Source organism: Balaenoptera borealis (assembly GCF_965194805.1).
Source record: "Balaenoptera borealis genome assembly, chromosome: 11".
Taxonomy (NCBI): domain Eukaryota; kingdom Metazoa; phylum Chordata; class Mammalia; order Artiodactyla; family Balaenopteridae; genus Balaenoptera; species Balaenoptera borealis.
The window spans coordinates 17,496,969-17,519,574 of record NC_138868.1 but is presented as its reverse complement, the minus strand read 5'-3'; the positions used below and the strand labels follow the sequence as shown (position 1 = coordinate 17,519,574).

General features: G+C 43.1%; 1 long non-coding RNA gene across 1 annotated transcript in view; it reads right to left on the bottom strand.

Moving 5' to 3' along the window:
- Positions 1-22,248, bottom strand: part of LOC309606595 — a 58,020-nt gene extending 35,772 nt beyond the window's left edge. The window contains exon 1 of the long non-coding RNA XR_014231975.1: positions 19,529-22,248. This is a non-coding gene — a long non-coding RNA (uncharacterized lncRNA). The remainder of the gene's footprint in view (positions 1-19,528) is intronic.
- Between the last annotated feature and the right edge of the window lie 358 nt (positions 22,249-22,606).

The window sequence follows — 22,606 nt, the reverse complement described above, 5'->3', positions numbered from 1 at the left end:
CCAACTAAACACTAAAACACTAAATGACTAAAATACTTCTGCTTTCTATAACATCTTCTAGAAATACATTGCATAGAAAGAAAAAGTCCCCCATAATCTGACCTCACAAAGGTGACCACTGTTGACCATTTGGTGCAGAGTTCTTCAGATACTATTTTTGGTCCATGGACTGATATATATGTATCTTTAAACAGAAATTATACCACTTATACTATCCTTTTTCCTGTTTCCCCAATGTACATGGTAAGTTCTTTAAAGGCAGGGATTTTAGATCAATAAATTATTTATTCCAATATCTACTATGTATTAGGTGCTACCAGATATGAAAATAAATAAAGCAAAAGACTCAGATTGAAGAGCTTACCTACCTGGCAAGGAAAAAAACATGAAAAATAATTATTATAAAACAAGGTGACACAGGCTGTAATGCAGGTTTATAAAAAGTGCCATGAAGAAGCCTTTCAGTGGGCCTGCAAGGAGAAAGGACATACCTCTGTCTGACTTAATCAGCTACAAAGGGACTGGTTTGGATTAGGACTCAGCTGTTAACTCCTCTCTCCACATGCTCATACCTTGAAAATATTGGCTCTACATGATTTCTTGGAGCCAGTTGATGTGAAGCATATTAAAAACTCTTGTTCTCTCCCTCTTAGCTGACCACACTGACATGAAGATGTAATGATACATTGTGATGTCTAACTTTGGGGATCTCTGCACTCTCTCTGTAGGATTCCAGGATTCTGAAAATGAATCTGTTTCAACAAGACGGATATCACTGAAACCACCTCCTGCTCTGTCCCATCACCAATACCACCACCCAGCCCTTCCTTGATATGCAATCTGGTCAAGTTACTTCACATCTCTAAGCCCTGGTTTCCTCTCTGTAAAGTAAGAAGAATCATGCAACTTCAAACACTAAGAGAAAAGCGTGTGCTTTATTCAATTCTGATGATTAAATAAGATAACATTTATGACAGCCCCAGCTTTTACAGTGGCTATTCAGTAACTGTTAAGGTAATGGGTATATAAGACCCAGGGAATGTAATAAGCAGGACCCAGGGAATGTAATCAGCAACTTTATTTTATTTTTCACCTCTCTATCCCTTTATAATGCTCTGGATAAATTGTTGAGTAGATCTCAAGACATTTCTGCTCACGCCAGAGAGTCCTCGGGTTTCATGAAGCTGGAAACACGATCTCAACTCAGTAGTTCTAATGTCCCATCTTGTGGAATATTCCAAACTCCAAATTCAATTTGACAACAAATCTCTCCTTCTTCAGCTGGCGCCTGCTGCAAAGTAGCTAGTTTTAGTGAAAAGGGGGTCGTGGTCTTCCGTATCACCTCCTCCAAGCTGCGCGTCCTGCCTACTCCCTCTTCTTGATAACTGCGGTTTCTGACTCCACCACAAGGGTGCTGTGGGGTTGGGAGGTGGAGGGTGGAGCAGGGCAGTTAGGAGATGTTAGGGGACTAAGAATGTTCTTGCATGACCGGCATGCATCTCAGGTGGTTCTGTGCTCTCTGAGCCTAGCACATGTTTAAAGCTGGCTTTCTCTCATGGCGCTTTTTATTCATTCCTCAGAGACCCCCAATATCACCCTGACCTAAGCCAGCATTCTCAACCTTAGCACTATTGACATTTGGGTCGAATAATTCTTTGTTGTGGGGAACTTTCCTATGCATTGGAGATTTTAAGCAGCATCCTTGCCCTCTACCCACTAGAGGCCAGTAACATCTCCCCCAGCTCTAACCAAAAACATCTCCAGACATTGCTAAATGTCTCCTGCAGGGCAAAATTGCCCCTGTTGAGAACCACTGACCTAGCAATTATATTCTATTAAGAGGGAAGAAAAAGCAATGATCTGAGTACTTTTTAGGTAGATTTGGGTTAGGAAGAGAGTAATGGGGGGAGGGGAAGTATCATTCTCTGCCTATACTTTGTAAACATATCCATTCATCTAGAAGCTGATACTCTTCCTATCTGATGAATCCACATCACGAATCTTTAACCTTTGCCCGAAGTACTCTTGATTATGACTGCTAGGGCTGCAAAGCACCGGCACGTTGAAATTCTGACGTCACAAGGCACTGATGGAACGTCTGTCACTCACTCAACTTCCCTCCCAGCTGGAATCTCTGAAAATGCTGAGGGACGGTGGAAACTGACTTGAAGAGTGATCAAAGAGATCTTGCAAATTAAGAGGGATGTCATTACTGAACTTTAAAGGAGCCTGGCAACTAAAAAGGAGAATCATGTTGCTCCTCTCTTTTTAAAATGTTCAAAGAACTCCTAGTTTAAAACCTTGAACAAGGGCTACAGGGCCCTGAATGATCTGGTCATCTCTCTGCCCACTTGTTTCCTCCTTTCCTTGCTCCTCCCTCCCTGGCATCCTCCCTATCTCTCTACTGCACTCAATTTCCTTTTGGACTTCTCTCTTCCCTGATGGCTTTCTCTAGATTCTCTGCCTAAGTCCTATTCATATTTCAGATCACAGCTGTCAGTTCCTCAGGGAAATCTTCCTTGAACCCTCAGACTAGGATAGAGACCTCTTTTACTTTCTCACAGGAACCTTCATAGCACTACAACAATTATAACTAACAAGTATTCCTTTAATGTTGAGTACTAGACTAACAGTCCCTTGAGGCCAAGAACTGTATCTCCTTTGTTGACTGCTGTATCCCAGCACCTAACACAGTACAGTAGACAATCATTGAATGAAGGAACACATAAATAGATGAATGAAGGAGTGGTATCAGGGAGACAAAGAAAGGGGAGAGAGACAGACAGACATAGAGAAAAGGCAGGCAGAGAGCATCAGCTTGCCTTCTGATAGAGTGATTTACGTGTCAATGAGATCCTGGGGGCACGCCCCCCCCATGCTCCTGATCCCCAGAAGACACAAACAATACCTCCTCTCCATGTCTGACTAGTAATTTCAGATGTCAGCCAACTCTCTCTGTTCTCCTTGGAGAGACACAGCCCTGAGGAATCGGAATACACTCCCTGCACATTCCCTTGTAATAGCAGACACGGTGAATTGAATCAGCAGCCTGGGCTTAGGGACAAATTGCATTTGGAAATTGTATTTATGTATCAAAAAACTAATTACTGCCAAGTTCCACCTCAGTAGTACTTGATGATTTCATTATTAGATCTAATTGCACTTCTGTTTAGGATAAGAGTTTACTGTCTTTTCATTGATAATGGAAATTGAAGATACAAAAACGTGAATGGCTGTGAGGCCTCTTTCCTTAGATGATTTCTGGCCCGTGCAAAACAAAGTAGCCTTCACCACTTTCAGGCCCAAAATACAAATGTTTGTTTTATGTTTGCCTGTGTTTTGTGGCCTTTTGGTTTCTGCTGAGCTCCAAAGATGAGACCTAACAGTTTGTACCCACTTTTAGGAATACACCAAAAAATATAAGCTTTCACATCTGAAGTGCTCACTTTCACAAAACCACAAATGGCTTATTCCTACAAATATCCTCCATTCTTCCTCTGACATAAGAGGCAGAGCAATGGGAGGTACATTTCTTCATAACCATTTGGAGAGAGGGCTGGTGCCACTGTCCCCAGAATCGGGGCAGCTCTGTCTCCAGCTGGGATGGAAGGAGCTTTGGGCTAGTGTCACGGAGTCACCAGCAAGACAGGTGAGGCAGGATGTTTTACCCACTCACCGAACCTGGGAGCAGCAGGGCCTTCCATACCACTGGGTCCTGCCACGTTTTAATGAAGTAAAGCACTAGATTTTCCCTGTTAGCATTTCTGATTTGTCATTTTATTGAGTGGCGAAAGGGCAGCCAGTTAGCAGCTGAAGCAGAAGAAAGAATCTGAACTCCCAAAATCTAACAGGAAGATCCCCATCCTGACCTACACCCAGAAAGAAGGAAACTCTGTGCCTTAATAGTGGGTTTTAATTTAAAAAGAAATTCAGGGAAACATCACACAGGGCTCTGGAGGTACTTTCACAGCTGTGGACTTCCTGCCACCTCATCAAAGGAGCAAATGTTGGCTGGCTGGGTGGATGGATGGCTTGTGTGTTTCCTTCTTATGACCAAGGTCCCAGTTCCCTGGCTTCTCACACCTTTACCTCTTTCAAGTGCCTCTATTTGGCTTGTGGCTCTTTAGCCTGGGTCTATGCAGTCAGTCAGCTGGAGGCTGAGAGCATGTAACCACTGTGTGCAGAGATCCGAGGGCCAACGGGCAGCTAGAGGACAAGGACACAACCTCTTTAGGAGATGAAGTCTGGCGGGGCTCCCACTGTTTAATCAGGTTCTTAATAGGCTTCACTTCCTGGTGCCATCACATCCTGCTCTCATCAGGGAAGCGGCGTCCTCTCTGACGCTCCCTGTGTCTCTTTGTCTCAGTCTTTGTCGTTTTTGGTTTCTTTTTCTGTCTTTCTTTTATTCTCATCCTCTCTCTGTCTCTCCCTCCCTCCCTCCCCCCACTCCTTTTGTCTCTTTCTCTCTCTCTTGGTCTATGTATCTCTCATCTCTCTCTCTCTGTCCTCTTTGTGTCCCTAACTCTCCACGTGTCTCTAATTTCCTCTGTGTCCACTTTTCTCTCTCATTAGAAAAGCAAAGCCCAAGCCTGGATGCGGGGGGTGGGGAGTCTGGGAGAGAATGGATACATGTATATGTATGGCTGAGTCGCTTTGCTGTGCACCTGAAACTAGCACAACATTGTTAATCGGCTATACTCCAATATAAAAAATATATAGATATAGATATATTTTGCCTTGAAAAAATCTAAAAATTAAAAAAAAAATTTTAATAAAATATATAGAAAAAAGAAGAAAAATTCTCAATTTTATTAGTAATTAAAAAACAAATTACAGAAAAAAAAAGAAAGAAAGAAAGAAAGAAAAGCAAAGCCCAGACCTTGCCTCCTGTTGGGACTGAGCCGCCTTTCCATCGGCCCCCCTAACACCTCCACAAGTTCATCCTTTCTGACCCCTCCTCTCCCTTCTCCCTAGAAATCCAGAGCAGCTCCTTGCTTCCTGGGGTCCACACCGACCTGCTCCTCGACTTTGCTCCCCTTCTCAAGCTCCACAGCTTTCCAGTGCTTGCTCCCTGCAGCCTTGATTAGCCCCTCCTGACAACGGTTCTCCAGGGTCTCACGCTTCCCCCAGCCCTCCTACTCCACAGTCACTCCAGTATTTCTTTCACCTGCCTCATGGAGCAACCCATCGAGGTACCCAGTGCTTCTCCTTTCCCAAGAATCCTGAGTAAACCATAGAGCAACATTAAACCATTCCAGTGCAAAGCCAATATGTGCATTTCTAACATTCATTTTTAATAATATTGCTCCATTGCTTCTGGCCAATTCAAATAAGGAAATGCCCAAAGCCATATCCACTTTGAAGATGAGAGATGGTGCCATACAATCTCTGCAATGTCTATTTGAAAACATTTCCCCTGCAGTTTTGTGAAGAGAATGTGTTTATTCATTCTACAAACATTTACCGAAGGCCTACTACGTGCTAGCACACAGGGCCACTGATATAAAAACGGAGAGTCATATTCCCTGACATGTTCAGCAGGCCGTGATCCAGCACACTCATCCCCTGCGGAATGACTCTCATTTACTCCTGAAGATCCTGCCTCTATGTGAAAAACCATTAAATAAAACAATAGTTTCATTAATTTTAATGGAAAAAATTAGAACATATGGCATCCTAACCAATGATAACTAATTTGCACAGATAGAATGATACATCAGTTGAACAGTGAAGGCAAGTTTCTACAAGTAATAAACAATAATTTGAAAGTAAATTCAGTCAGTACATGAAATATGGTACCATCGAGATTTATTACACGTCACACGGGATGAAGAGCAGGTGGCAGGTGATGGGTGAAAGGAGGTGAGTGGGAGCCCAGTCGGGGAAAGGTGAATTCTCCTTTCTGCACCACTGGCTTCATCAAAATGCACTCAAAATAAAGTTATAGTACAGAAAAATACATTTAGGAGAAAATGAAGTCCAAACAGAAGAAGGCTTCTAAACATGGGGAAAAGATACTCCTACCTAACGTGCTGAAAACTCCTAATGGATGTGACCTCCTCCTCTTTTTCTTTCTAAACTGGACTGGTACAAAAGAGTGTGCAGGTTAACATTGTTTGCAATAACAACAACTATTTTTAAAAATATTAAAAAAAAAATAACCCTGACCACCACCCAAATGCCCATTGATAAGGAATGGAAGTAAATCAAGGTACATCCATGCACAGTAATCATTTGTAATAATTTTTTAATGAACAAGGTAAATCTATAGTTAATGATATAGAACAATGCCCAAGATATAGTGTTAAGTTAAAAAAAACAAGCTGTGGAAATATGTGAGCATGATTTATATACTCATAAATATATCCTTTTTTTTTTTAATGATCTTAGATGGATAACATAAGAAACTATTTACAGGTGTTAGTCCTAAAGGGTGTGACAGAAGAACAAGGGGTAAGAAGGGAGTCTTTCACTTTTATTTTATATCCCCTGTGACTGTTTGAATTTTATCATAAGCATTGATTATTGTTAGAATAAAAAGTAGATAAGAATTTTTGAATTAAGATCAAAATATAGAGGAAATTGTTAACTCTGAAAATTTCACATTGTTATCTAGATGTCTGGTTATTCCAGGGTCCACAGCAGTGCCAAGAACATTCCCATTGGGGTCGTCTTTACGCTTTGGATTTTCCTGAAATGCTCTCTCCTCCAGCCTCCGGCTCAGCCCATCCTCCTCAGCCTCTCCTGGTAGAAGGGTAGGTACTTCACAGCACCCTCATTTACCTGATTTACCCTCTCCATGAAATTGCTTGAGGGATTTTCCAAAGTAACAATTCCCTCTTCTAGATATTAATTAAGGAGTCCTGTTGCCACTTCACTTAACTATCCTAAGGTCCAAACAGAAAAGTCTAACTTCTCTGACTCCACAGAGGCCAATAAAATGCCTCTCTGAGGAGACTTCATATAAGCAAAGAAAATTCATTTGAAAAGGTGAAGCCGGGCTTCCCTGGTGGCGCAGTGGTTAAGAGTCTGCCTGCCAATGCAGGGGACACAGGTTCGAGCCCTGGTCTGGGAAGATCCCACATGCCGCGGAGCAACTAAGCCCGTGTGCCACAACTACTGAGCCTGCACGTCTGGAGCCTGTGCTCCGCAACGGGAGAGGCCGCGACAGAGGCCCGCGCACCGCGATGAAGAGTGGCCCCCGCCCGCCGCAACTGGAGAAAGCCCTCGCACAGAAACGAAGACCCAACACAGCCAAAAATAAATATTAATTAATTAATTAATTAAAGAAACGTTAAAAAAAAAAAAGAATACAGGGACCTCAGTCATATAATTGTAAGAAAAAAATAAATTTTCAAAAAAAAAAAAAAAAAAAGGTGAAGCCCATCAGTCAGCAGGAAGCTCCCAATCCTGCAGCAGGTACATGCCAGGTGCTTACCTCCACTGTAATAATATCTGTTTCTGTGGAGAGGGAGCTAAATTCCATCCTGCTGGGCTCTCAGGGCCCCAGTTCACGATGCGGTGACCTGTGCTGATGCCTCCCGAGGTGAATCTGTTCTTTTGTTTGTTTGTTTGTTAAAGCACCTTGGGTACTCTTTCTTTCTTTCTTTCTTTCTTTCTTTCTTTCTTTCTTTCTTTCTTTCTTTCTTTCTTCCTTCCTTCCTTCCTTTCTTCCTTTCTTCCTTCCTTCCTTCCTTCCTTCCTTCCTTCCTTCCTTTCTTTCTGTCTTTCTTTCTTTCAGCTGAGTTAGGTCTTCATTGCTGCACGCAGGCTTTCTCTAGTTGCGGCAAGCGGGAGCTACTCTTCATTGCGGTGTGCAGGTTTCTCATTGCCGTGGCTTCTCTTGTTGCAGAGCACAGGCTCTAGGTGCACAGGCTTCAGTAGTTGTGGAACGCAGGCTCAGTAGTTGTGGCTGGTGGCTCTAGAGCACAGGCTCAGTAGTTGTGGCACACGGGCTTAGTTGCTCCGCGGCATGTGGGATCTTCCCGGACCAGGGCTCGAACCCATGTCCCATTCATTGGCAGGCAGATTCTTATCCACTGCGTCACCAGGGAAGTCCGTGAATCTGTTTTTTCCATTCTAGTTTCCCCATCTCTTAAATAGGGGTGCCTATTATTCTTGCCTCTGCTGCTTTTTTGGGGGGAAGAAATCAGTCAGGGATGACCAAAACACTACATAAGTGTCTATAAAATACAATAAAATAATCACAGCTCTTATAACTTAAAAACCCACCAGGGCCTCCAAATCACTTGGGAAAAGCATTTTATATGTGACTATAAATCATACCATCTGCTGCACTCCCCTGATTTTTAAATCAGATCACTGCCAAATCCAAACATCAAAAAAAGAAGAAAATAAGATCTTTTTGAGCTTTATCATAACTTTGGGCCTCTGCACCCCACAGCAGCTCAGTTTTTCCTTCTAAGACCTGGGTCTTCCCCAAGGATATTCACTCAGATCAACTTCACAACTGACTAACTTTTAAAAAAAAAAGTATACATCACACACACACGTGCCACTGGAAGGCACTCTCCAAATACTGGAAAGAATTAGTATTGGATTATCATGTAGGAAGGAAAGAAGAATTTTTTAGAAATTAACCAAACTAGGGATCTAATTCTGAAGAAGTTGGTGAAAAAGACTAGAAAGGAAAAGATCATCTTCACATGCAAAAATGTGTAGCCTCCTCCAACTTCATTCAACAAATTTTTATTAGTCACCTACTGGGAAGGAGTGGGGAGGCCTGGAAAGAGCACAGGCTTTGGAAAAAGAATGAACCTGGGCTCTATGACTTGCTACTTCTATGGCTCTGGGCAAGTTGCTTCACCTCTCTGATCCATAGTTTTCTCTTCTATTAAGTGAGGATTTTAATATCTCCTTTACAGAGTTGTTTTGGGAATTAATAACAAAACATATGTAAAATATTTAGCACAGTCCTGGCATATGGGAGACCCTCAACGTTTGTTATCTATTCTCATTCTCTGTCCCGAGAAACAGTGACAGGAGAGACAAATAAAGACACACCTAGATTGGGGATGTTAGCATCTCATCTGCTTCCAGGTCACAAACACAGCTGAATTGCACACACAAGGGAAGATCAAGCAAGAAACCCTTTCCTGAGGAAAACTGGGGCCAACCCTGACATGCAAAACTGCATCACACCAATTATTCTGATCCAGGCAGAGGTGTCTGGACGCAGCGGATAATTAGTGGCTGCCCCAGTCTTTGCAGTGACATGACTGGTGCTGTTTACTGTAATTACATTACAGTAAAATGATGAGTTTTCCCATAATTGGTAGTTACAGCGTAATTGTGACTACACAGAATATTAACACCCTAGTTGCCAGAGCCTTCCAAAAATCTTAGCTAAGTAAATATTTCCCTTCTCTCTGGGCAGCAAAATGAGGGAACTGGAACTTTCTAGGACAGCCTCTCACATCTGCCCTTCTCGTACTTCATACACCAATCTCCTCAGATTTTTCAAGGGATCCCACTTTGATCTCTGCAAGGACCCAGTGTCATGGACCTTCCACCTTCCTTCCCTATTAAACCTGTGGTGACAGCCAGCAAACATCTGACAGATTCATTTTATTTACAAGTATGATAGCAAGCGCTAGGCTGAGAGTGAGGCAGGCCTGATTCAAATCCTGACTTGCCCACTTTATTTCCCTGTGACTTTGGCAATCATGTAACCTAGCTAAGCCTTCTTTTCCTCACTAAAATGGAGATTATACCACCCACCTCGTGGTACTAATGTAGCAGCAGGTAAATGAGTTACAGCACATAGTAGGCACTTAAGAAACATTAGTTAAATTTAAGGGTAAGTTACTAATCAAAATTAATAGGATGTTGTTCCCAGGTTTATTTCTATTTTTAATGGTAAAACAAATACTTTGAATTAAATCAAAGTCATTATTCAACAGGTACGTAAAGTATTTGAGGAAGCAGAACAAGTTTTTCCAAACTCCTTAAGTCCCATAATAGTGTCTAGCCACTTAAGAGGTGGAATTGCATGAAGGTTTAACGCACATACCACAAATCCAGATGGCTCACGTTCAACTCCCAACTCTGACACTTTCTAGTTGTGGGACCCTGAGCAAGTGACTTTTAACCTATCTGGGTTACTATCTCCATCTACAAGGGAGGAATATTTATTTTACTAAACTCCTGGGGTTGTTATGAGGATCAAGCAAGTTAAAACACATAAAACTGGGAGTAACTGGCACATTGGAAGCACTCAATAAGTGTTGATGTTATCATGATTCTTATTCTATTAACTGCTGATCTAATTGTACTTTCACTGATGAAAGGGATAAAATAATCACTAGAACCAGAAGAATGTCCATTTGCATCAGGAAAGCTACAAAAGCCACAAATACAAACTTGGAGAAGGAATGGAAGATTTATAGTTTCATAGCAGCAATAACTTATATTCACTTTATGATAAGTGCTATAATCTAGGAGTCATTATGAAAAGAAAAAAAAATGAACTTTCCCAAATCCCACCAGTGATATAAAGGTGTTAATGTCATTTTGAGACCTCAGGGTACTCTAAGATAGACCAATGGAAGGGCTTATAACCAGAACTGGGGAGTACAGCAGTAAATAATGAACAAACTCAACAGTAAAAAATATTTTGTAATTTTTAAGTTCAAGGATTGGATTAATTAAACTGTAGCAGGGTATAAATTTATGCTTCTCCTTTTCAAATTTGACCAGTCCAATGAGACGCTTTCAACGAGCATTTTGTTTGCCTTATATTTTTGCCAACTTCTATTACCTTATATTTGGAAAGGTGGTTGGCAACACTAAAAAAACAGAAATTTGTGTCTTAAATTGTGACATCTCAGAATCTCCATAGAGATGAACATCAAGGTGAAACAGAATTCATTAAATGAGAGGGGACAGGTTTATGCTTTACAGTAGAATGGCTATCATTTTGTCTACCCAGCTTTTGCTTTCTGGTGGGAATGTCATTCCCTGCCCACCCTCCCCACATACAAACTCTAACCATGAGGTTTATATAGGAGTAGCCACATTCTTACAGATCACAACCCTAAGACCACTAATGATTGGTCTTGGATTGGGCCCCAGACTCAAACAGGGCCATGATGATATCCTAACCACCTGGCTGCAATTGATTGGCTCAGGGGAAGCCACCTGACTCCTCCTATCACCCCCAGCCAATCAGGCTCTTTCCAAGGATTGAGCCATAGATTGTGTGATTAAGTTGTTTCCCACGGTAGGAGCTGTAAGACATAAAACTTAGAACCACTGGCAGCAATGCTTCCCCTCCCTTTGTAAAAAAAGAAAAAGAAAAAAGAAACAAAAGAAAAAGAAGCAGTTTCTAGTGAGAAAGAATGCAGGTGACACAGTAACAAATAAAGAGAGGACTAGTGATCCTCCAGCCCTTGCTCTAGTCTTTTCTATTCCCCATATTTCTAGGATTTGATTAGCCAGCCTCCCTTAGATTTCATGGGCTAATCAGTTCTCCTTTCTGACAAGTTGTATTTCCATCTCTTGCAACCAAAAGAGCTCTCTTTAGATTGCTCCTAAATCCTGAGAAGAAGCATAATGTCATCTTTAAAAATCATATGTAGGTGAGTTTTGACACCTTCACCAAAAACTTTCTCAGTTGCTTTCACAGAGGGAAAGAAGAGACAGGCTGTGTGGTTCGGTGAATAAAGCAGGAAACAGGAAGAGTATCAGGCCTTGGACTGGAGAACTACCTCCACCGTTCTCTAGCTAGTAACATGGGCAGGCCCTTTAGCCTATTTAAGTTAGGGTTTCTGCATTTATAAAATACAAGTATTAGATCACAAGACTTCTAAGACTCCTTCAAGCTCCCAAATCCTAACTTCCAGTTTCATTTCTCTAAGTTAACTGCTTCTGGGGTATCAGGATTCACAGGTGTCTGTCTAGCAGAAGTTGTTTTTCAAAACTTCTTCCCATTCTTCTTTGGTTAGTCTGGAAGCTTGTGTTAGCATCTGAGCACTAATTTTCTCACTCATCCTTTCTTCCATTAAATCCAGCACTTCTTGGAAACTGGCTGGAAGGCCACAGCTTGGATGACAGAGAAAGAGGATTAAGAAGAACAGCTCCTTGGAGAAATAAGACTAATGAAGAAACAGTGCGTGGTGATCGCCTCTCTGGAGAGGAGTTTAACCTTGGGAAAGATTCCACCTGTGGTGGTTGAAGATGCTGGTACCTTTGAGAGAGGGTTGCGGAAATTAGCCTCGGGTTACACTCAGCGAGGCAGAGGGCTTTAAGGAAAGGCACTTGGAATTTGTTCAGGCCCATCTGTGGGGAGCAGATGTCACCAGGAGCTTGAGGCCAGGATGTGAGCCAAGGTCGAGGAAGAAGTCAGGAAAACCCTAGTGACAGATCTGCAGAGCCAGCGGCCATGTCTCTTACAAAAATGAACCACTTGCTTCCAACACTTGCAGCCAGCTTCGCGGTATCTGGGAATGAAGATGAAAAGGTGACCGGCGCCTGCCAAGCAGATCACAGCCTTGCCTGCGACATCTGAAATGGCATGTTTAATCACTGTAGCGCACTTTCTCTAGCCTCCTAATGACAGAAGGAAGTCCCTAATGAAATTATTGCTCTGCTGGCTGAATTAATGATTTCCAGGTAGGGTGCTGGTAAACACACTGCGCTACATGTTCACAGGTTAACGGAGGCCACGTTGTGGAGACCCTGACCCCACGGCTAACTCATCACAGGTAGCTAAGTGTTGGGAAGAGAAAGGGCTAACCAAGGGGAACCAGCTGTGGGTGCCATAACACTGAGCCTGGAAGAGTGCTTCCGATTAGGAAAAGGGGGAAAGGGAGAGAAGAGGATGAGAACTGTGTCTAAAGATGGGAAAGAAGGCGCCAGAGGACAGATGAAGCCACTCCTGTCCCTGATGGGCAGCCTCTGCCACCTCCTCCACCCAACTTCCTACCCACTCTTTTTTTTTTTTAATTGGCATATAGTTGCTTTACAATGTTGTGTGAGTTTCTGCTGTACAGCAAAGTGACTCAGCTATACATATACATGTATCCACTATTTTTTAGATTTCCTTCCCATTTAGGTCACCACAGAGTACTGAGTGGAGTTCCCTGTGCTGTACAGTAGGTTCTCATTAGTTATCTAGTTTATACATGGTAGCGTCTATAGTTATCTAGTTTATACATGGTAGCATCTATAGTTATCTAGTTTATACATGGTAGCGTCTATAGTTATCTAGTTTATACATGGTAGCGTCTATAGTTATCTAGTTTATACATGGTAGCGTCTATAGTTACCTAGTTTATACATGGTAGCGTCTATAGTTATCTAATTTATACATGGTAGCGTCTATAGTTATCTAGTTTATACATGGTAGCGTCTATAGTTATCTAGTTTATACATGGTAGTGTCTATAGTTATCTAGTTTATATACGGTAGTGTCTATAGTTATCTAGTTTATACATAGTAGTGTCTATATGTCAATCCCAATCTCCCAATTCGTCCCACGCCCCCTCCCCCCCTTTTCACACCCACTCTTGCAGACTTCACCCTTCCCACCTTCAGCCCCTCTCTCTCATCCCACATCCCACAGTTTGAAGCCACACTGAGTAGATTTGCCCAATGGTGAGCCTCATACTAGGATCCAACATGTTGGAGAGAGAGAAAAAAAAATTTTTTTTCCCCTGAATGTGTTTTTTAAAGCCATCAGGAGCCCATGCATCTTTAGAAGTGACAAACTCACCTGTGGCCTCACAGGGTCCACAGCGAGGATGACACACACGAGCCAGCCTCAGAGGTGACAGGCTGCATCCCATTTCCTGTGGCTACCGCTGCTGCCATCTGCATCTGAGTCAGTCGGGGACGCAGGCCAGCCACAGGGACTGCCAAATGACAGAGGGAGCAGCACGAGAGCGGCGGGGGGGAGGGAAAGAGGAAGCCCACTAATAGCTCGCAAGCATGTCTTCTAAAAAGCGTGTTAACCAAACAAGCTGCCATCCCTTAATCCCTCCCGCTCCTTCCCCAATGTACACTAATTGAAAATTAAGTTTTCAGTTTGAAGCCATTTTCTAATTCTGTCTCATTCAGGAACAGTGAGAGCCCCGGTGTTTTGCTGAATTCCCTATGTGCTTTTCACGAGCTCCCTCAGGAAGCCGACAAAAGAGCCTTGTCAACATGTTCCTGACAGCAGCAGGCGGGGCCGGGACAAGGCTAAAGATTCTGCAGATCTTGACTGGAAGTGGAAGACATTTCCTCCTTCCTTTTTGCACCCCCTCGGTCCCCAGTTAAACTGTTGTTGCAACCTGGCAAAGGGAACCCTCTCACTCATCACTGCCCTGTCCCCAGTGTGTTAGGGAAGCCTTGCCAATTAGACCATAAGCTCCCTGTGGGCAGGGACTCTGGTACCTAGACGGCCCTTGATCTCCTAGGGTAACTGACTCCAGGGAATGGACCTACTTAAAGGAGAGCAAAATGTCATAGTAAATAGTGAAAAACAGGTTTATCGGGGGCTCTGTATTAAAAACTGAAATGAAAGTTATAAAAATTGATTTATTTTTGCTTATATTTGATAAAATTTACGTCATTATTATTCCAGAACCAAGAATAAATCATGTGCTGATTCCTCTGGCGTAATTTTTCCACACAATTGTATGACTGCACAGTAGGGCGTTCTTGATTTCGTATTTAACTTTCACAGCAAGAGCAAATGAGAGAATCATTTTTGAAAAATATTTAAAGTCTTCCTCATTTTTCCCAAGGGACTCTCTTAAGCACTGGATATTCTAATCACTGTCTCTTGAAGAAGCTCAGATGTCCTTATCCTTGTCGACTGCTTTAATTTTTAAGGGTTCTTCCCAGTCTTGTTTCGCCAAACAGCATACGTGCAGCTCAGATGTCCTTCCAACCTCAATTCCATTGACTTCATCAAATCCTACACCTTTTACAGTATTTCCAGTTTCACTTTGCAATTGACTTATATTGAATTTGCTTTGCAGTTATCAGATATTCACCCTTCATAAAACATCAAGAGCCTGACACCCACCCACAGAGACACTGGGTAATACAAGAGGAAGGAGACCAGAGCTGATCTGGAAAGGATGTCTGATGGGAACTGTTGTAATTGGTGGATTCATTAGTGAGTATTTTCACTTGCAAAACCTTTCCTGTGCAATTTCATAGGGTTCCTGTGATTTGTTAAGTAACTCAGGTATCCGCCACAGGTTGTTACCAAGGTGTGATTTCAAAATAATCTAATTCTAATGAACGGTTGGGCTACTAGGAAGGAGAAGGAAGGAGGCTTTGTTTGGGAACTTAATTAATGAAGTCTTCCCAAGGCATCATTATAAATAAACTATGATAAATGACATGGCCACTATACCCCCCTTTTCAATGTCTATGACAAGCAAGAATCTCATGTGCTTTGACTGAAATGTAGGTCTGAAAATGCAGATTTTATGATTAATGGAACTTGAGTGACATAAGTGGAATGCTAGAGAAACTGAAATCTTGGGGACAAAAGGAAATGGGTAAATAATACGTGTGAATTTTCCTGGGGCTTGAGGAATGGGAGGGGGAGCTGTGGTGGTGGTGCATAAGCTTAAAGAAGCTTCAGATGGCAAGTAGAAGTAAAAAGATTGGAGGAAACTCCAAGATCAGGCTGGAGAGAAAAGGAAAAGAAAGATCCAAGGAGTTAAAATATCAATTCACCTTGCTGGAAAGGGACTAGGACACCAGCTATTAAAAGTGCAATTCAGGGCTTCCCTGGTGACGCAGTCGTTGAGAATCTGCCTGCTAATGCAGGGGACACGGGTTCGAGCCCTGGTCTGGGAAGATCCCACATGCCGCGGAGCAACTAGGCCCGTGAGCCACAACTACTGAGCCTGCGTGTCTGGAGCCTGTGCTCCGCAACAAGAGAGGCCGCGATAGTGAGAGGCCCGCTCACCGCGATGAAGAGTGGCCCCTGCTTGCCACAACTAGAGAAAGCCCTCTCACAGAAACGAAGACCCAACACAGCCAAAAATAAAAAAAATTTAAAAAAAAAAGTGCAATTCAACTATATCTGAATAAAAAAAGAAACAAAAAAGGAGCAATTCACAGAGAGAAAAGCAGTGGTTCGTGGCTTGAGTGCTTATAGAGAATGTAGTTTCAACAAGGAACTTGAGAGTTGCACTTGGTTCCCTCACATGATTGTGCTTCAAAGTCTGACTCAACCGTTGCATGACCACAGGTAAGTGACCTAACTTCTCTTACTTTCTGCTCCTCATTATTAAAACGAGATGTCACTCTCCAAAGAGATTTTGAGGGTTAGAACTAGTATCCATGTTATTGTGATACACAAGTAAGTCCCCTACATACGAAGAGTTCCAAGAGTGCGTATGTAAGTCCAATTTGTTCGTGAGTCCAACAAAGTTAGCTTAGGTACACAACTAACACAATCAGCTATATAGTACTGTACTGTAATAGGTTTATAATACTTTGCACACAAATAATATATAAAAAACAAACCCAAAAAACCCATTTTTAATCTTACAGTACAGTACCTTGAAAAGTACAGTGGTATATTACAATAGCTGGCATACAAGGGCTGGCATCAAGTGAACAGGCAAGAAGAGTCACTGACTGGAGGAAGGAGAGGAGGTGGGAGGTGGTAGAGCTGAAGGATCGTCAGCAATAAGGGACGGAGGGCAAACTGCAATTTCACTCACGCCTGACGTTGATGGCACAGATTCTGGTTCCTTGCTGGATTCAATTCTATCTACCATCTTGAAAAAACGATCCAGTGATATCTGGGTAGTGGCTCTTTTTTTCTCATCATGGATGACACGGTAGCACTGGATTGCATTCTGAACAGCAGCTGCAACCTTCATGTACCGTTCTACGTTTGGGTCCTGTGCCTCAAAAACTATCAGTGCCTCCTCAAATAAAGAAAAATCCCCTTGCTATTTCCTGTGTTGTGGATCTCTTCGGTTCTTCAGTTACTTTTTCTTCCTCTTGTCTCTCTTCGTCCTTTCTCTGGGCCTCCAATTCCACCAGGTCTTGATTAGTAAGCTCCACGTTCACATCTTTGAAAGTTTGCAACTTGAATGTCCGTATGTAGGGGACTTACCGTATACTATATCCTGACTGGCACAGTCATTCTCTAAGTGGTAGCTGTGATTATAATGATGATGATAATGTGGGCAGAGCTAACATGTACCCAGCCAACCTGGGGACAGACAGGTAGAACTGTGTTAGCCTAAACCAACAACAGTTACTAATCCTGATCCCATTATAAAGCAGACTTTGTTCTCTATACACATGTCGGAGGAGGGAGCACTAAGGAATAGGCTGTCATAGTGAAGTAAAGAAGAGCCTGTAGCAATCCAGCATTGAGATAAAGTGAAGAGAAGCATTCCACTCTCAGAGGTGGCCAGGAGCCGTGAAGAAGCAGCCTCCCCTGCATGTAGCTGGGATGATCTCAACCCAGAAATCAGTCAGTGTGTGTGGGGAAAGTTTTGCCATCCTTGGCATTACAAGATTAATGGCAGGAAAAATAAGACATAATCGCAGTATGAAATCGTGGAAAAGGCAGGAAGACTGGGAGGTTAAGTCCTGGCTCCTTGAAAATGATAATAACAACATCAATCTAATGCTTTCATCCTGGGTACTTGGGTCAAGTTGGGTTCCCTAGAAGCAGAGCCTGAGGCAGGGACTCAGATGCATGTGACTTGTTGAGGCCACGTGCTCAGGAAGGACCTGTATGGGAGTGAGGCAAGAGGAAAGAGCTGAGCAAGGATGTGGTCTCAGATGAAGTCTAGGCTAGGTCAGTAAACTGGGAAGGGGGGAAGGGAGAGAGGTCAACCTCCCAGGCATCTCCAACAAGGTGGTTCCTGTCAGCCAAAGACAATTCTCCACAGAAGTTCACAGGCTGGAGTTGTTAGCCATGGATCAGAATGGGTGCACAACCTAGTAAAGGATCTGGGAGGGCACCAATGGTTTATACTACAACACCTTTCCAGGCAGGTGCTTTAGGTGTATTAACTCATGACAATCCCATGAGATTCTCCTGATTTACAGAGGGGAAAAATGAAGCTCAGATAGTCTAAGTAACTTACTCTCAATCACCCAGCTTATGTGACAGAGCCAGGATATGAACCCTGGCACTCTGGTTCTGGAACCCACACACCTGGCCACTGTTCTACTTTATGAGGTACTGTTATAGGTTGAATTGTGTCCCCTCCAAAAAAGAGGTTGAAGTCCTAACCCCCAGTACCTCAAAAAGTGACCTTACTTGGGTATAGGGTCATTGTAGATATAATGAGTTAAAATGAGGTCATTGTAGAGTAGGAAGTTCTCTTAATCCAACATGACTGATGTCCTTAAAAGAAGACACATGAGGAAAGAACGCCATGTGAAGACAGAGGCAGAGATTAGGGTTATGCAGGAGCAAGCCACAGAACTCCAAGGACTACCGGCAAACCACCGGAGGCTAGGAAGAAGCGAGGAAGGATCCTCCCCTACAGATTTCAGAGGGAGCATGGCGCTGCGGATGTCTTAATTGCATACTTCTAGCCCCCAGAACTGGGAGAGAATACATCTCTGTTGTTTTAAGCCATCCAGTTAGTTCATGGTACTTTGTTACGGCTGCCCTAGGAAACTAATATAGGTACTAAAAGAGGGTACTAAATATTGGGGAAGAAACTGTTCTCGTATAGTTATTAATTTTAAGCTCAAAATAATGATTTACTCAAATGTACATTATAATCATAGGCAAGTGTTTCAAAATGACATATATACAAGAAATTCACAGAGCCCTCAGGGAGATTATAAACTGCGTGTTTAAGCTCTGAGGCTTGGAGTCATACTGGCTTCTAAATCAGTTATTTCTTTAGCAGCTGTGTGGCCTTGGACCAGTTTGCCGACCTCTCTACTCTTCAGTTTTTTCATTCGTGAAATGGTGACAATAAGAGTACCCTCTCCTTAGAATTGCCAGGAGGATTATATGAAATAATACACTTAGCATTTAGCATACAGGCTGGTACATAGTGAGCGCTAAAGGTGAGCTATTATTTCTATTACTGCTTTGAAATCCAATCACTACGGACTTTGGAAAACCTGAGCTCGCTTCTCAGTTCTACTCCTGGGTATCCATGCACCTCTGAGCCTCCTTTCCTCAGCTGTCAGTGGGATTGAGCTAAAGTAAAGTATTGCTGCAAAAGTAGAGCAATCAAACAGGACAATATATGTGTATAAATACACTCTAGGAATAATAACGCTCTTTGTAAATATGACACATGGTAACGATGAGAACTTATCATTCTCCGCTGAATTAAAGAGAACTAATTATGGGGCTGGCAGGAGGAATCGTTTCCTTCTGAAATCCTATAGGCCAGAACTTCTCAAACTTTAAGGAGTACATGTGTCACCTGGGTGGCTGGTTAAACTGCAGATTCTGATTCAATGGGTCTGGGATGAAGCCCGACATTCTGCATTTCTAAGAAGCTCCCAAGTGATGCCCACACTGTGGGTCCAAAATGCACTGAGACATGAGATTTACCAGTCAGATGGGGTTCACATCTTGACCCTTAGGACTGCATCCCTTCTGGAATTTAGGGAGATAATGTATCCTCGTTCTGGGAACAAAACAGAAGGTCTTTGTTATAAATTTTGTATCTGTGCTTACTGTGTTGGGGATAAACCCTATCAGAAGAGCTCTAGAGAAGTCCCCCTGGGGATGAATGCCTATTGGTGCCCTGAGGGGTGCTGAATTTTTCCCAAGGGAGCCCCCTCAATCTCAATTGTTCTCACCACTCCCAATGGTCCCATCCCACAACACAGCCCGCGGCAGGGCTGAAGAGCAAATGCTGGATGAAGAAAAATGATGGAGACTTATTGCCACCTACTGGATGAGGAGATAAAAGTAAGGGTATGTATAGTAAAAATATTTCACGGATCCCAGCTCTTAAATCTGAGAAGGGCCAGGAAAAGGCAGGGAATTATAAAACCAGAAAAGACCTTGGAGACTGCAGGTTCAACCCTCCAATCATTGAGTTCATCCCAGAACATAAGCCATCTAGGCCTGATGCCATCTCTTTCCTCAGTCTTTGTGCCAATTCTGGGAAGAATAACAGCTATAATTCACTGAGGGCTTACTATGGGTACCCAGGGACATAATTTGTATTATCTCATTTAATCCTCATAGCGTCTCTCAAGTTAAAGAATACTGTTATCACCACCTTTGCAGAGGAGGAAACAGAGGCTTAGAGAAGTTAAAAAATGTGTTTAAGTTCACCAGGCATTAGGTATTTGCTCCAAAGTCTGAACCTAACAGATAACTAAGGGCAGGCACAGACCAACCGGCTCTCTGCCTTCCTGGTTGTGTGGGGGAAGCACAGTCACTAAAGTGGGGAGTCAGGATCCCCCTTTTACTCTCTTACCTCTTCCCCCATCATCACCAAATTATATCCTTAACCTTAGTTTTTGGAAACACTCCAAAGTTGAGGCTTCTTTAGTCAGCAAGCTACAGAATCGTACTTTCTCCATCCTGGAATGTGTATCCCACTGCACTAGTTTTCTAGAGCTGCTGTAACAAAGTACCACAAACTGAGTGACTTAGAACTTTATTCTGTCAGAGTTCTGGAGGCTAGAAGTATGAAATCAAGGCATCAGCAGGGCCATGCTCCCTATGAAGGCTCTAGGGGAGGATACTTCCTGGCCTTGTCCTAGCTTCCAGTGTTTGCCAGAAATCCTTAGCATTCCTTGGTTTGTATTGGGTTGGCCAAAAAGTTCGTTCGGGTTTTAGTACCATGGAAAACTCGAACGAACTTTTTGGCCAACCCAATAGATGCATCACTCCAATGTCTGCCTCCATCATCACATGACTGTCTCCCCTGGGTGTCTTGTGCGTCTCTTCTCTTCCTATAAGATTACCAGTCACATTGGATGTAGCCCCCCTCCCACTGCAGTATAACCTCATCTTAACCAATTACATCTGCAATAACTCTATTTCTAAATAAGGTTACATTCTGAGGTTCTGGGAAGGACTTGAATGGGGGTGTGGCGCAGGGGGGTATCATTCAACCCAGTAGATCCACCCTAGTGGCGCTGAGAGTGACCACTGAAGTCCAACTACCTAGGTTCAAATCCTGGCCCCAGCCCTAACCAACTGTATAATTTGGGACAAGCTACCTAAATTTGTTAAGCATCAGTTTCCTCACCTATAAAATGGGTATGATAATAATTATCTCCATCTCATAGGCTTACTGTGAAGATTAAAAGAATTAATACATATAAGGTAACTCTCAGAGCCTGGCAGTATGATGTAATTCCTAAAGCCCAGTTGCCTGGGGTTTGAATACCAACTGTGCTGCTTACTAGCTTTACAGTCTCGGGCAAGCTACTCCACACTTCTAGGTCACAGGATCCTAATTTGTAAATTGAGGAATGATGATGATGATAATTACACCTACCCATGGGGAGCAGGGCGGTTGTGAACATTTAAAGAGTTAGAGCAGAGCTTGGCACATAATAAATGGTCAATAAGTGTTACCTAATGTTACCTAAGATCATCCCTCTCAGAGCTCTGTAGAAGGATTAACTGATGGAATCCATTGAGACCATGGGTCTCAGGACCTGCTCACTAAATATTGATGATGATGATGAATTTACACTAGGCCTGTAAGAGAAAGAGAGAAACAGCTGGAGCCTTAGGCCAGAGAGACTCCATAGGCAGGAAAATAAAGAATTAGTATTCTCGGTTCTCCGATTTTAACTTCAAAGTAGGGATTATGATGATAACTGAGTTGAATGAGTCCCAGACTGTCAACTCCCCAGGGTGACAGCTCTGTTCCCTTCCTTCCCGCACAAGCCCAAAGGCACTGCCGTCTTCCTGCCTCCTGGTCTACCTCCTGGGGTCTCTTTCCCTCAGGGTTGCTGTGATGAGTGATACAATCTCTCCAGTTCCTTCCTTCCTTCCTTGGGGGTCTCTGCCATCAAGCCCACAGTTTCCTTTCCACTTTCAGGGCTTGATTCCTAATCGCTGAAGGAGAAATAAAATACAACAAACTGGAGAGGAGATAAGTGTTCCTCAACTTCCCCCAGACATAGACCACGGTCTGTTGTTTCAGACTCTCTCCCTTAGATGATGCCTGAAAATCTTGGTTTTTTAAAATAAATAAATAAATTTATTTATTTATTTTTGGCTGCATTGGGTCTTCATTGCTGCACACGGGCTTTCTCTAGTTGCGGCGAGCGGGAGCTACTCTTCATGTGTGCAGGCTTCTCTTGTTGCGGAGCACGGGCTCTAGGCGCGCGGGCTTCAGTAGTTGTGGCATGCAGGCTCAGTAGTTGTGGCTCGCAGGCTCTAGAGCACAGGCTCAGTAGTTGTGGCACATGGGCTTAGTTGCTCCGCGGCATGTGGGATCTTCCTGGACTAGGGCTCAATCCTGTGTCCCCTGCATTGGCAGGCGGATTCTTAACCACTGTGTCACCAGGGAAGTCCAATGCCTGCAAATCTGATGGTCTCCTCTTCTTCTCTCTCTTTCCTGAAAATGGTGTTCACCAGTCCTCCGGCTGTCACAGACGCCAAGCCTTCCTACATGCACAGGGATTTCTTCCTACTGGTGTAGTTTAGGAA